The sequence below is a fragment of the Mastomys coucha genome, unplaced genomic scaffold (assembly GCF_008632895.1).
Source record: "Mastomys coucha isolate ucsf_1 unplaced genomic scaffold, UCSF_Mcou_1 pScaffold8, whole genome shotgun sequence".
In the NCBI taxonomy this organism is placed as follows: Eukaryota; Metazoa; Chordata; class Mammalia; order Rodentia; family Muridae; genus Mastomys; species Mastomys coucha.
The window spans coordinates 63,405,913-63,421,322 of record NW_022196914.1 but is presented as its reverse complement, the minus strand read 5'-3'; the positions used below and the strand labels follow the sequence as shown (position 1 = coordinate 63,421,322).

Sequence of the window (15,410 nt, the reverse complement as noted above, 5' to 3'; positions counted from 1 at the left end):
GATACTTTATAGGAAAATCTTAGAAATCTGGTTAATAATTTCTAGTAATTCTCCATAGCTTTGTTAGTATATTTCCAATAACCATCAAAAGCTCATACACACTAAGAAATGGAATGTATCACACCTGTTTAAGAGCTAAATGTTGCTTTCAAGTGAGGCCTGAGTTCTGTTAATTTTAGCTGATAACCATGAATTGATGTGAAGATACATGATAGAGGAAGAAAATACATACATTCCTTCACTTGAGAAAAGTAGAATCATTAAAAAAAAAAAAGGATAATGAAATAAATGTATTTGGAGCCTGAGCCTTGAATTATATAGAGCATTTAAGGTCCCTTCTCTAATAAAAACCAATTGATTTATTGGGTGGGAGAATGAAAAAGGTGGGGTGAGTTAACACAAAGCCTCCGATTTCAGTGAATTTTGTGAAAATTAATATTTCCAAATGAATCAGTCCCCAAATAAACACAGTTTTATATTGACTACAGTCACCCTCAAAGAATGAACAATGGTGTGATAATATAGCTCTACAGAACTCCACAGCCTTCGCCACCCTCAGTGAATGCCACCCAGAGAGCCAGTAATTATTCTCTGCGTGCACGGTCCTTTATGAAACCGAGAAAAAGAAAGGCATTTAAAAACAGTGGCGGGTTCATTTTAACATAAACCTAATGGAAGGAGACAGCATAGCTTTTTGAGGCGCTGGCTTAGCCAATGTCACAGTACATGATTGTTCGGTTAGCACTGTCTCCCCTTGTGTGCTGCGAAAATGTCTCCTAGCAAATGCTTTCAATCCCTGTGCTCTTCTGCAGGAAGACTGGGCCATCTCTCCGGCTCCCTGCTGTCGGGCTGTCTTCTTACTTTCCAGGTCAGCATGGAGCAACTGCACAGGGCACAGTTTGGGCCTTACTGTCCTTGTTCCCAAAACCGCAAGACTGAACTTGTCAGAGGGGCTGTGCTTCAGAGGGAGTCACTTTGGCTTGATGTATCTGCTGCTTCCAATGTGTGTGTGCATCTTGAAGTTTTTAATTTTAGAATTGCATTTCTGTTGCTTTGAGACTTATAGGATCTGCTAGCCTTGTTTGAAATTTCTGAGTTGTGTTTTGAGTATGCTAAAAATAACTTTTATATGTGCAGTCCAAAAAACACACATATGCCACACTTAAAAACAACATTTTCATAAATTAAAAAAAGAGAAAAATATGCTTTCTTATAATTGAGAGATTTTAAAAGCAAACTAATTTCTAGACAATATAATTTAGTTTTCTAAGTTTTTTGCAGTCATTTTTGAAGGGCACTCACGTGAAGACTGTATGGTCTTATATAAAGTTAAAAAGGTGCCAGAGTTGATGAAGACCTTTATTCTGTAGTGCAAAGAGCAAGAGGCAAGAAAAGCCAAAGGAACTGCCTTCTAGGCAAGATGTTACTAGATAAAATGTGACCTCGCTAAGTTTTCCCGGAGGCTTTCCAGTACTCTAATCTTCTTTAAGGCCTCAAATCTTATCTCTGTGCCAGCTTGCTGTATTAGGTGGATTTTAGCTTTGCTTTTCCATTCAAGAAAGGCTTTGGATCTGTGATTCTCAGAGCAGTCTTTTCCTTCCGTTTCTTTGGAGCTTAAGTTACCACACTTTGTGTTCCATCTCTCCTTGCAGTCTATTAGAATCGTGCATGGTGTTGTTATAGCTATGCAAAAGAATACTATATAGAAGGTTAAATATCGAGACAAATACATTGATGAACAAGTCCCAGAGAGAAGGCAACATTTCCACTGTGAAATGTAAAGGTATACAACAAAATTCTGCTGTTTCGGAGCATCCTTACCATAGAAGTGTGAGGCATGCATGGCAAGCAGCTTTGTGTGAAAAGTTGCTACTATAGAAAGTGACAGAGATGTCACGTGGCTCTTATAGGGAGGAACTTCGTATATCACTAATGTGGCTGTGGTGCTAAGTACATAGGTATACATAGAAGATATTACATCTTCTGTGACTTAACTTTCTTATGTGAAATTGTAATTCAAGCTTTGAACCAAACCCTTACCTAGGGGTAAAAATAGCTTAAATAGATATTTTAAAACTCTATGAGGGTGGATCATAACTGTATTTTGTTTCTTTTGTTTTGTTTAGTTTTGTTTTGTTTTTTGAGACAGGGTTTCTCTGTGTAGACCTGGCTGTCCTGGAACTCACTCTGTAGACCAGGCTGGCCTCGAACTCAGAAATCCACCTGCCTCTGCCTCCCAAGTGCTGGGATTAAAGGCGTGTGCCACCACTGCCCGGCTGTATTTTGTTTCTTAATAGGGTTTTTTTTTTTTTTTTTGATCTCTTGATGAAGATTGCCACAAATGACTGCAGTCTTATAATACTTGAAAGGCCCCTGGGTTGGATACTATCTTCTAATGCCAGAGCATATGCTAAATTGTGTGCATAGGTTTCAGGGCTCTTAAAGCTGCTTCTGATATGCTGCCAGCAGGTAGGCAAGGAGGGAAAAATGAGATCATTGTGTTCACAGTGATGAATTATAACTTTAAGCTTCAGAACTTGATTCTGGCTGTTTTCCCTGCCAAGCAGGATGCCTGGTGCAGGAATGTCTCCACTATGCTGTTTACAGAATAGACACAGCCTACCTCCTACTAGTCAGGAAACCTCTTGAAGAACGCATGTACTGGACTAGATCTCTGTAGCCCCCTTCACCAAGCCTGTCTGCTGGGAAAAGATCCTCTGGCAGAGTGGCAGATTCTACATCCTCGGTGTCATCAATTCAGCCCGAGACACACACACACTCTCCTGACATTTTTATTTGGCTGGTCATCTCTCTCTCTGTTGGCATCGCGGGTCTCCTATTGAGGACTTGCTTGACATTTTAAAATAGAAAGCTATCTCTAGGGAGTTTGTTCTTAGCCTAAGAAAGTGGAAAAAGTGGAAAAGGCAAAGATATGAACTGATGGACAGTTAGGAAGAAAAGCTAGGCATCCCTGACAGCTACCACTTATCCTAAAAGGCCCCTTTGTGCTTTGTTAATTGCCTAAATAAACAGCTCCCCAGGACAGAGTCTTTTATTTTATTTTTATTTATTTATTTTTATGGAATTCCCTAGAGTGCCTCTGTAGTGTTTATGCCCTGGTGAGAGGAGCAGGAAACTGGCTAGAGCCCGTTCTTCCCTCCCCCTACTTTTTAAATGGGCTCTCACATTTTTCCGAGAAGCAAATGTAACTGTACTGTCTGTTCTTAGCAGTAGGTTCTCCCTTCTATTTAACGTGCTCTTCCCTCTACCATGTTTAATTGTGAGCCTTGTCATGTTCCTGCGCAGAGCCTCGTGGGCCTGCGAATCCATCAAATCGTTGCACTGACTCCTTTATTCCTGTAGAAGCAATGCAGGATACTTGGGTGGTTTCTCAACTTTGTCTTCTTTGTCCACACAAACTTTAGGGATGAGTTTTAGGGGTACTTCGCTGCAGGAAGCCAAAGTAGAAACAGCTCCTAACGTATGTGGAAGCTCTAGAGGGACATATGCACATGACGAAGAATGGTACCTGAGAGTCAGGTGCAGCTCCGCGCTCTATTTTAGTTTCTTGATGTAGCAACAACACTGGCATCTTCACCAACTTCCATTTCTTCTCTATGTACCCTTCCCCTTCATAGTTCTGAAAGTAGCTATAGCCCACTGGTGCCAGCCATGGTAGATGTACATGAGGAGTCTAAATAGACTGAGATAGGCCTGTAGGACACTCAGCTTCTCATCTATGTGTAAAGCAGAGCCTGTATCCATCCCCCCTCTGATACTCCTTAGAACCAGCAATGCATTCATATGGATCTTGAAGATATTTCCCTTTCAGTACTGTACTTGCATGTACCTGCCTTGGGATACAGCAGAAATCTCATTAGGAGGAGACTTCTGGTGGGCTGGCAATGTGACTGGTATTTTAGGTTAAAAACATAGCCTCTGGCTGCCTCACCATGCTAGGTTTGGCCACCCAGCCCAACATGCCAGTTAAATAGGCAAGCAATCAAATAAGAATCTCTTTTTCTTCAAATAAGAAGCAGAAAAGATTCGTTCAGCATAGCCATTTTAGACATATAAATACTAAAGGAGCCATTGGCACCCCAAATTGTTTCTGGGTGTCTGTTCTTTGCATGCAGTTCTCTACAAAGGGTACTACACATCATAGTATTCTATACCCTCAATACCTCTGTTAAGACCCTAGTCAACTAGAGACACCCCCCCCAAGAGTGGACCAGAAAGAGCACCTACACCCAGAGTAGGCCAGAGGGAGCACCTACACCCAGAGTAGGCCAGAGGGAGTACTTAACCAAGAGTGGGCCAGAGGGAGCGCCTACACCCAGAGTGGGCCAAAGGGAGCACCTACACCCAGAGTGGGCCAGAGGGAGTACCTAACACAGAGTGGGCCAGAGGGAGTACCTAACACAGAGTGGGACAGAGGGAGTACCTAACCAAGAGTGGGCCAGAGGGAGCACCTATACCCAGAGTGGGCCAGAGGGAGTACCTAACCCAGAGTGGGCCAGAGGGAGTAACCAACCAAGAGTGGGCCACAGGGAGCACCTATACCCAGAGTGGGCCAGAGGGATTACCTAACCCAGAGTGGGACAGAGGGAGCACCTGTTTCATCAGAGTCCAGGAATCCCTCATGTTGATGCACCTCTAAGGGGGCATTACTATAGCCATCAGACTTTCAACGTCCACCAATCCAGTCATCATAGACAAATATGCTAATGCATAAAAAGGCATTTGAGAGCACATTGGTTCAGGATGTACCCTCAGATAGTCATCATGTTTTATATTTCCATTTACAAAGGACTAGTCAGCTAGAATTCTCTCTAGTGAGCCTCAAGACAGTACAAACTTAGTATTTCCATGATTATATAAATTACAGTATAGATCTCCTAGACACACTTATTTTTCTGTGTACTGTAATATCCCCTGGTAATTTCCAACACAGAAATTATTACGGTTCATGCTTTATTGTCATATCAGCAGATCCCTAAATAATTCAGAAGAGCTGCAGATTTGCTCCATGGAGCCCCCAAAGATAAGGAACCCAACTTGCTGTCAGATAACTAGCAAAGTTAGATTGTCGAAAAGAAGCCCAAAGACCTCTAAACTGACTTAAGAAAGGGACGGGCAAGAACAGAGGTACCCATGCTGGGGAGAGCAGCTGAGTGAGGGTAGACCTGATCAGGGCCTGGTCAACTTGGTTACAGTCTTACTTCTGCCTTCTGCAAGGCGCCCTTGCAGCCTTTATCTCTTGAGGGGAACAGTCTTCCTCCAAAACAATAAGCATTTCTTCACCAGTGTGAGGCCTCATTGATGGGCAGCTTTTCTCACCTGTGTGTGAGGTTTTGCTGTTGCTCTGTGCCTTGCACCAAAGAAAAGCAGGCAGAAAGACACAAAAGGAGGCACAGCTCTCATGCTTTTACTACACATCTGGGTTCCCATATCATTATTGCCTTTCAGCGAAAGTGTCCAGAGACAAGTCTCCCGGAGGTTTAAGTAGACGTTGAAAGGCCTTTGATATACACGGATAGGTTAATAAATACACACGTGGTAATAAACTTATTCCACTTTCTCCTGGCTGGCTTCCTTACATAAGTAAAGCCAAGGGGATCCAGGGATACTGTGGGAAGTAAGAGGGACCCACAGGGAGAAATGGTTGAGTGCTTAGGACTTTCAAAGCAGAGAAGAGTGCTGGTCCCTGGGGAGCCTGGTGGAGCTGAGATTGCTGGAGCTGACACTAGAGTGTGTTTACAAGGGATACATTTGAGTTTCTTGCTATGGATCAGGGCATTTCTGAGTTTGGAGTTCCTCATTTTGAGACAAGCTAGATAGTGACCTTCTAAGTCATTGACTAGGCTCAGGTGGATGCAATTGGTATGTATAGTTCTGTGTACTTTTTTTAAAGGCTTAAATTCAGAACATTATGCCTTGCATGGTTATTTCGAAAAGTTGTTTGGATAAAATGAGGTTATTTCCAGAATACAAGGAGAGGGAATCACCTTGGTTTTGCAATAGATTTGAGAAAGATTTGTGAGATCTCCAGCAAGGCGAAGGCAACATTTCTGGAAGGAGAAGAAAGAGGTTTAATTTAGACGAAATAGAAGACATGCAAACCATATTTGGCTACGTTTTAAAACAAATTTATTTTCTCTGTAGCACTCTCTACCCTCCTCCTCCCACAAATATTGAAGTAAGAATTCAGAATATCTACTGTCAAAGCCAAATAGAAGGCCAGTGTCATGCTGAATGTTAGAAATCCAAAAACAAAATGAAGGGGAAAAAAATCGAGTGTTGTGTCTGAATTAGCATTTAAAGTGGCATGTTTATATAAAGAGAGAGCGAGTGGTGTAATATATCCCAGAGTAAAGAGAGGGATACGGGCTTGGAGAATGTCAGCTACATTTATGTATTCATGGAGTAGCCAGCGTGGCATTTGGCATGCATTTGCAGCTTTCCTTCTCAGGCATGAGTTTGTCTGCCCTGCCGTGATGGGAGAGGAGGGTGGGGAAACAAAACAGTGTGGTGTGTGTGGAGGCGAGTGGAGTGGGGTGGAGTGAGGGGGTGCTTACCTTTGGAAATTAAAGAAAGACTGCTCCAGGAGAGAGGGTTGGGTTATCTTGGGAAGATATAGTTTAGGATCACTAAAACCCATATGTACTTCTAAACATGGAGATTAGAGTGTCGAGGTGGGGTGGGGGGAAGCACGCAGATTTCCAGCTGTGAAGTACAATTTTTAGGTGAGCCTTGGGGTTTAGGTTGGAGAAGCTGGTCCTTTGGGTCCTCTGAGGCATGAAGGAAGTTATAAATTTCATGCTTACTAGAATAACATTAGCAAATTTGAGTCCAGCAGAATCTGGGAATTGTTTTCCATAGGCAGCTCCTTTTCAGCTCATCATGTGACCAAGGGGGCTGGGAGCAGACAGATCTCTCACTAAAAGTTACCTTCTCCGCTCTGCTGATCTGTAGGAAATCACTGGATAGGGCTCTGGAGCACTGCCTGGATTGAATTCGGTCACTGCCCATTAACCAGCTCTGGGACCTCTGAAGGTTACTTCACTTCTCTGCACCTTAGTCTCTCATCTGTAAGATGGAAATATTACTCCATCCTGGAATTGTTCAGAGGGTGAAATTAATATTTTTAAAGTGTTTGTGGTTATTCCTGGCATACCTATGTACTGTGTATTTGTTAAGTATAACAAGTCTAATGTCATTTACTTTATTTTTAGCTGTTTGGGTTAGCCAAAATCACCAAGTAGGCAGCAGAAGCAATCCTTTCCTGCTCTTCCTCCTCTTCTTCCTCCTCTCCCTCCTCTTCCTCCCCCTCCTTTTCCTCTTCTTCCTCCTTCTCTTCTTCCTCTTCCTCTTCTTCCTCCTCCTCCTCCTCTTCTTCTAAAACATTTTTTAAAGACATATTTTATTTTTTATGTGTATGATGTGTATGAGTGTTTTGCCTGTATGCCTGTGTGTATAGCATGTACATGTCTGATGCCCATGGAGGACAGAAGAAGGCATCCGTTTCCCTGGGACAGGAATTGCAGGTGGTTGTGAACCTCTGTGTGGTTGCTGGGAACTGATCTCAGGTCCTCTCCAAGAACTTAAGTGCTCTTCACCAACTCCCCAGCCCTAAGAAGTACTCCTAAAGCCACATCATTTTAGTAAGCATTTTCTAGGAGGCTGTTTTGTTAGATTTTCTGAGGGGGCAGAGAGCCTCATGGCTTTGGGTAGGATGTATACTGACTGTACTTGCAATGGTGAACCCTGATAACCAGAGGCTTCTGCCTGTATCATGGAGACAGACACACTGCCATTATATCACCAGAATGTGGGAGTTCCAGTGCTTAGTGGCCCCTTTCCCAGAATAATCAATTTTTCCGTAGGACATTGTAAGGTCATTTCTTGGAACTGTGGTTTGAGACAGGTAAGTGTTGAGGAAAATGGAAACATTTTAGTCATAGGATTCAAAGCTGAGAAAATCCTTGAGAGAAACTTTATTTTAACTTGCTTTATTTGATCAGTGATGAACTAGCAACTTAGAAGGTTAGGGGCCTGTTGGGCTCAACCAGTACAATTGATTGAGAAGCAAGAGCAGAATTTAGGGTTCCCTACTATCAAGGACTGGGATGTACAACCTTTTAATCTTGAGGCCAGCATGCCTGAGTGTTAGCCAGAGCATGGATATCTGTTCGTGAGCTATGAAGCTTGACATCGACCTCCATATTATAGACCAAACAATGAGTAAGCTTCACAACATGCCCCCTTCACAAATTTGTCACAGTTTCATTGAATATTCTGGAGTGTCAGGCGAGTTCTTAAAAGTTTCCACTTACTACTGCAGCTGAAGGAGAGTACAGTAGCCAAAGCCCCAGTACCACCAGGAACAAAGCGTACCCCAGCATGATAAAGAGATCAGTGATAGCTGCCCAAGTCAGGGGGCTCTAGTGGCCAGCTGCAGTAACTGGCAACTCCTATATATATTCATCATCCAAATAGACATGTGAGCAGTCCTCTGAATTCACTATTGTTCTCTCTTTACCCCATTGTGTAGAAGCAAATTAGGCCCTTTGATGCATAGGCAGGAGCCAGGAAGAAGCAGGCTGCCCTCGTGTCTGTGAGTGTCTCTTGAGGAGACTTCAAATCCTTGTTCCTTACTCTTATAGTAGCCAGGGAAAACTAAGTACTTTAGTGGTTTCTTTCTCTCTTTTCTGCAGTCTCCTCTGAGATTTGGTTGGGATTTTTTTTCTTTTAAGACTATACCTGCTTTGTCTTTTAACCTTTTATTATGTGAAGTCACTTCTTCTGGGTGAAACTTGAGGATGTCCCTGTACTTACACATTAGAGTGTAAGGTGAGCCCATGGAGCCCTTAGTTACTCCACACTTTCCTAGAGGCCCTCCAAGCCTTGATTCCCCTCCCACAACATTTTACCAGAGAACATTTTTCTATCATCAGGAAATTCTGCACAGATAGTCCAGTTGACACAAATGACAGGAAAAAATTTGATTGACTATATAGATTTGATTTTCATATAAATATTTCACATAGAAAGTTTCTTTTTAATATCTTAGAACGAAAAATCTTTGTGTGTATGTGTCTATGTGAGTACATGCATTTGTATACATGGGATCCTGTGTGAGACAGAGGGAGAGAGAGAGAGAGAGGGAAAGAGGGAAAGAAAGCCAGAGATGAATGGAGAGCTTCTGTCTCTCAGTCTTTTCCTTATTTTTTGAGACAAGATTCTCTCATTGAAAATGGAGCTCATAGAGTTCTCTGGGCCAGCTAGGCAGCAAGGCCCTTAGATTCACTAACCAGTGTGGGGTTACAGGCACACTATACTGCTTTAGGCTTTTGTGTGGGTGCTGGTAACCTGAACTCAAGTTCCTCTTTATCAGTTGAGCTGGTAAACCCTATAGTTCCTAGGATGGAAATTCCAATAATGAATTTAAATGTGCGTACAGAACTTAGGGAAATGTTTTTGAAATGCCTGTAATATAATCTCTCATAAGTATTTGGATATCTCATAAGTACTTTCATTGAAATGTTCTTGCTTGATTAAAACACACACACACACACACACACACACACACACACACACACAGAGAGAGAGAGAGAGAGAGAGAGAGAGAGAGAGAGAGAGAGAGAGAGAACCAAACCAAACCAGACCTATTGAGCTCAGTTGGTACACCACTTGGCTGATGGCATTGTCTCTGTCCAGTCTCTAGCACTGTATAATTTCAGCCCTTAGAAGGTGGAAACAAGAGGATCAGAAGTCCAAGGTCATCCTCCAGTGAGTTCAAGGACAGCCAGGGCTGTGTAAAACCCTGCCTAAGAAAAGAAGGGGAAAAAAAAGAAAAGAAAAGAAGAAGGAAAAAATGTAGGATGTCATCTGTACCCATATTGCACAAGGGGAACCGATTTTTAACTTTTGGTGTGCCATACAGATCCATAGCATTAACCTGGCTGAGATACCCGGGGCTGAGTCCCAGATCTGTTAAACGTGAATTTCCATGGTAGTAGCCCTTAGTGTAGTGGTGGTGGATAAGTTTTTAATGAGACAAGTCAGCGGAGAGGCAGGGGTTAGCATTGAGATTTATTTTTTAAGCAACTGAAGAGGGCATTTTTTAAAGCACTCAGCACTGTGTGACTTCTACAAGTGTAGCTGCTGTGAATAAGTGATAATGTATATTTTCAGGGAATGGTCACCTACCCTCTGTGTGGGCACAGGATGGCATGAGGGAGGGTGGGGGGGTGGGGGAATGAGAGTTGTGTGTCTCCTTGTCTCTGTTCCCCTTGACATCCTTGCTGAAGCTACAAATGCTCATATTTGTTTCCAGCATCACATGAGTGTGTTCACCAGGGGGGTTGTAGTTCAGGGTACAAAGCACAGTCTTTAGGGTTGTAACAAATCAAGAGTCAGCCATGTGAGAGAATAAGCAAAAGGTTTTGTTTTTTTTTTTTTCCTTTCTGTGTCTAGGGTAAATTAGTTTAAATGTTAAAACCAATTCTGTGGGCTACAGAGCTCTTGGAAAAGCTGAAGGGTGTTTGAAAACCACACTTGACATCACATGCTGAGATGAATTAATAGATTGCTATGCAGGTTTCCTGTCTTAGGGGAACAATACTGGCATTCTAAGGTATTATTTGTATGTTAATGTAGTTGATTCTGGTGGAATCACAGACAAATATTATCATAAACTTTGGGTAAAGCACACAACTTAATTATCCTTGAGAATTCAGGCTCCTTACTTTTCTATCAGGTCTGCTTCGTTCCCATTTTTTCTTCTGTTGTTCTTTCTCTGTGTATTTTGCTCCAGGTGGTTGCATTATGCATTGTGAGGAACATATAATAGCAATGGCAGTGGTTGCCTGCACCAATTTATTTATTTATTCACTTTACATCCCACATTTCAACACTCCCCCCCCTTCCTTTCCTCTCTCCTCTTTCCCCCTGCCTCATTACCCGCTTCCCTTTTCAAGATTGGGTTTCTCTATGTAACAGCCCTCAATGTCCTGGAACTCACTCTGTAGATAAGGCTAGACTTGTCCTGGAACTCACTCTGTAGATAAGGCTAGACTTGTCCTGGAACTCACTCTGTAGATAAGGCTAAACTTGTACTAAGAGATTTGCCTGCCTCTGCCTCCCACGTGCTGGGATTAAAGGTGTGTGTCACTATATCTAGCTCATTTTGCATATTTCTAAGATGAATCATAGCAAATATCTTTGCTCAGCACATCCAGAGGCTCTGCCAAGTCAGTCTACATGCTAGTGCACACCACATCCACCAATACAGGGCATCTAGAACTGAGAGCTCTGTTTCTCTGGAGTCATTAACAGAATTTTAAAACAGCCATCTCTTCAGTTGCTTCCTATGCTGGAATCCCATGCAGCATGAGTCAACTTCAGCTGTCCCAAAAACATGGTTACCCCCTAGGGTTACCCCTATGTGGTCTACAACCCCATAGTGATCTACCAACTGATCTATAGTTTTCTTCTGTAGATAAATGTTTATCCAGCTTTTCGTGGCTACTCTGGATGGAATACAAACATATCCTTAGTCCACACCTTTAATCTCAAACAATGAAGGTAAAGTTAGTTTGTAGAAGGAAGCACCCATATTTGAAAATGATGTCTATTTGAGTGGCAGAAAAAATGATGAATCAGAGAAAGATTTGACAGAATAGGATGTGGCCAACTCTCACACAAGAAGAGAGAGGAAAAAGGCAACATAAGAGGTAGAGAAGAAAAAGGAGGAGCTAGTCTTACTGGGGCAGTTGTACAGAGACAGGCTGCAGAAAGAGAACAAGCTAGACACAGGTGAAGACAATGAGTCAGAAAATGAGAAGGAGCCAGAAGATTAGAACATATTGCCAAGCAGATATGTTAGTATCTGGCCAAGCAGAGCTGGCCAATTCAGTCAGAAGCTGAGAGAAGCCAATATGAAGAAGTCAGCTTAGAGAGGAGTTTTGAGCCACACAGCTGAGTTTGACCAGCCAACAAGAGTTCAGAAAGGGTTAGAAAGGATGAGTTTATTCAGCTGTAAATCTCAGAAGCTGAAAAACATCTGTGTGTAGATTAGATTGTACTGAGGCTAGAAGCTTCCAGGACTAGGCTCAGATTAGCCAATGGAGGCAGTAAACTTCAGAGACAACAATTACTACAAGAGAATAAAAGTTATTTTACATACTCTTTCTATGAAGGCAGTTGTATTGAGACATAGTTCATATACAAGAAAGTACACATAGTTTCTAGTCCACATTTGGGGTTGTGTGGATGCTCAGTGATAGTGTGCTTTATATGGACGCGATTCCATACCTACTGCAAAATTAAAAGTACAGAAATGAAGCATGCAAATACAACCACCAGCTGCAGCAAAAGTGTGGACCTCTCACCTTCCCTGCGAGGTTCCTTCTGTCTGTATTGCTCTGACCACCCATGTACCCCAGCCAGGCAACTGTAGATGTTTCTCATCCCTAGATAGTAGGTTCATTTTAAAAATGTTAAGTGGGATGATCCTGTAAATAATATCTCTCCTTCACCCCCTCCCTCTTTTTGGTCTGACTTTTTTCCCTTGATATTGACTATTTTGTAGCCATGTTCTAACATGTTGCATATGTTACTACTAATTCTTTATACTGCTAGGTAACATTCTGTTGCTTGGCAATGTCGCTGTCTGATTATCCATTCACTTCCTGATGATACTTGGGAAGCTGATAACTTTTGGCCTTTATAAATAAGTCTGCTACATCCCTAATCCAGAAACCCCAAACCTAAAATATTCAGCAATCTGACACATCTCAAGTTGCAAACATTTTGGGTATGAGATGTAGAATCTGTAAATGTAGTCTTCCAGACTGTAGGTTTTTATTCTCTGTATAATCAGAAGAGTAAATATTTTGAGTTCTGATGGCCTGCTAATTTGTTTTTCAATGCTTTGGTGTTGAGTCTAAAAAGTCTTCATAATCCAAGATAACAGAAGTCTCCCTCTCTGTTTTCCAGAACTTTTATACGTTTAGATCTGTGCTTAAGTTTGAGTTGATTTTTACACATTGAGTGAGATGTGAATGAAAACTCCTATTTTACCATATCAACATCTAACACTTCTGGTGCCATTTGTTGAACAGACTATCCTTTGTCCATTGACATTCTGTGTGTTTTTGTGAAAGCTCTGTTGTTTCTTCATGAGTATCTATTGACATGCTTTCTGCTTTGTTTCATTGATCTGTTTGTCCTTATGTCAGTGCCACATTACCGTGATCATGGCTTGATAGTGAATCTTGTTAATATTGTTGCTGATTCTTCAACTTTATGCATTTCCAAGTTGTTTTTAGCTGCTTGGAGTTCTTAAACTTTAGAGGCTGTGTGTCTACTTCTACAAGAAAACCCATGAGTTTGTTTTGTCTTTCTTTCTGAAATTTCGTGGAGACTATATAGGTAAAATTGAGGAGCTGGGGTGGGTTGGTAATAAGTAAGTCTAGTCCTAGATATGGATTAGAGAGAATGACATCTTATCATGGAGAGGTGGGGATGGAACTGCTTTTACATGGCATGAATGAAACCAGTGACCCAGAATCTAGGGCTTAAGCTAGTGAGTCAGCGACAGACATAAGCACATGCTTCATCAGAAAATCACTTTTGGAGAAGTCCAAGGGGAATACCTGGGAGGGCAGTTCTTGGAACAGCTCAAGCAATGATTAGAATCTACAATCAGAAGGAAGCAGCTTTTTTTATTCCAGAAAGAAGGACAGCAAAAAAGTTCAGCCTCCATGCTGAGGGATGGTGAGAGAGGAAGATTGGCCAGACAGAGATCACTAGTCTAGAAGAAGCCCAGAAAAGTTGTTCTGAGGGCACACTGGAGACATTTGACAATGTCTAGAGATATCTTTGGTTGTCCTAATCATTGGAGGTGGGAAGGGATTTTCTTTTCTAGTAAAGAAGAGCCAAGAATAAAGTTGAATGTCCTACGTTGTACATGGAGACCACTATCCCTAATCACCAACAGTTACTTGCCCAGTATATTGGAAAAAGGGGCACAGAGAAGGATGGATAGAAGCCAAAGTGGAATGGTAGTGAGAAATGATGGCTGCTCTGAGATTTCATGGGCCCGATGCCTCTTGGAGAGTTGCTCTTGAATTGTCGCTAGGAACTTACCCTGGGTGACCAAGTGTTAGCTGGAGGATCTCCATTAAGGATTTTTTTTTTTTCAGAAAATTCTCTCAAATGTTACCAAAGAAAATCGAACATGAGGGTATCTTGAATAAATGATAGACCTTTGGGACATTTGAGTTAGTTCCTTTCAGAAAACAGTTCTGCATGGACATGGTAGTATCCATTGAGGATTTTGATTGATCAGCTTTTGATTGCAACTAATAGAAACCCTAACCCAAAGTGTCTCAATGACATAAAGCAAGCTGACTGGCTCAGATGATGGCAAAGCCCAGGCTTCACACCAACTATAGCCAGGGGTCAGTATTGGTTGTAGATGCCTGGGTTCTTATCCCAGCAGTCTCACTCTTCCCAGGATACTTTTCTCTCCTTGTTTACTTCAACCTTGGGGATAACTTTGACTCACTTGTCATGGTAGTTCCCCTTTGATTAGCCTACATTAAATCCTCAACAGAACCACAAATATGTCAGGCTCTAGCCATTAGGCTAGTATGAGTAGAAATATGAAAGAATATGGATTTTCTCATTCACAGTTCTTTAGTGTCATGTTGCAATAAAAGAACTTGGGAGCACCTGTCTGATGAGAACAAAGATATTAAAGCTAGAAGGATGAGCTAGAAGGATGAGCTAGAAGGATGTTTCAAGTCTGTAAAATGCTGACAACCCAAGCATGAGGGTCTGAGTTCAAATGCCTAGCATCCATTTGGAAGGCAGAGTGGGCATAATCCCCATGGTGGAGAGAGGAAGACCAGAGAATCCCTCGGGGCTCAGTTGGCAGCCAGTCTAGCCAATCAGTGAACATAAGATTCAGCTTTTCTCAAAAATATATATGGGGAACAATTGAAGAAGACACCCAACATTGCCTTTGACCTCCACAGACATGCATATACATGTTTGTATCTGACATGTGTGTGTATACATGATTGTACCCTACATACATGTGTGTACATGTTTGTACCCTTCCATACACATGAGCATACCCAGAAAGCCAGTGCCTCTAGAATGTGGTTTAGGTCTTACCTTGGATATATATTTCTTTTAAATCTTAGAATTATTAAGTAATTACATTCACTTCTTAATTTTATTTATTTACTTTATTAGATATTTTCTTTATTTACATATCATATGATTTCTCCTTTCTCTGTTTCCCCTCCAAAAAACAAACAAACAAACAAACAGACAAAAAACCAACAAGAACAAATCCCTGTTGCCTTCCCCCTCCCCATGCTTGCCACCCCACC

At 41.9% G+C, this 15,410-nt stretch overlaps 1 protein-coding gene across 13 annotated transcripts in view; it reads left to right on the top strand.

Moving 5' to 3' along the window:
* The window catches only part of Mast4 (microtubule associated serine/threonine kinase family member 4), a 604,035-nt gene that overhangs the window by 318,221 nt on the left and 270,404 nt on the right, over positions 1-15,410 (top strand). The window lies entirely within an intron of this gene.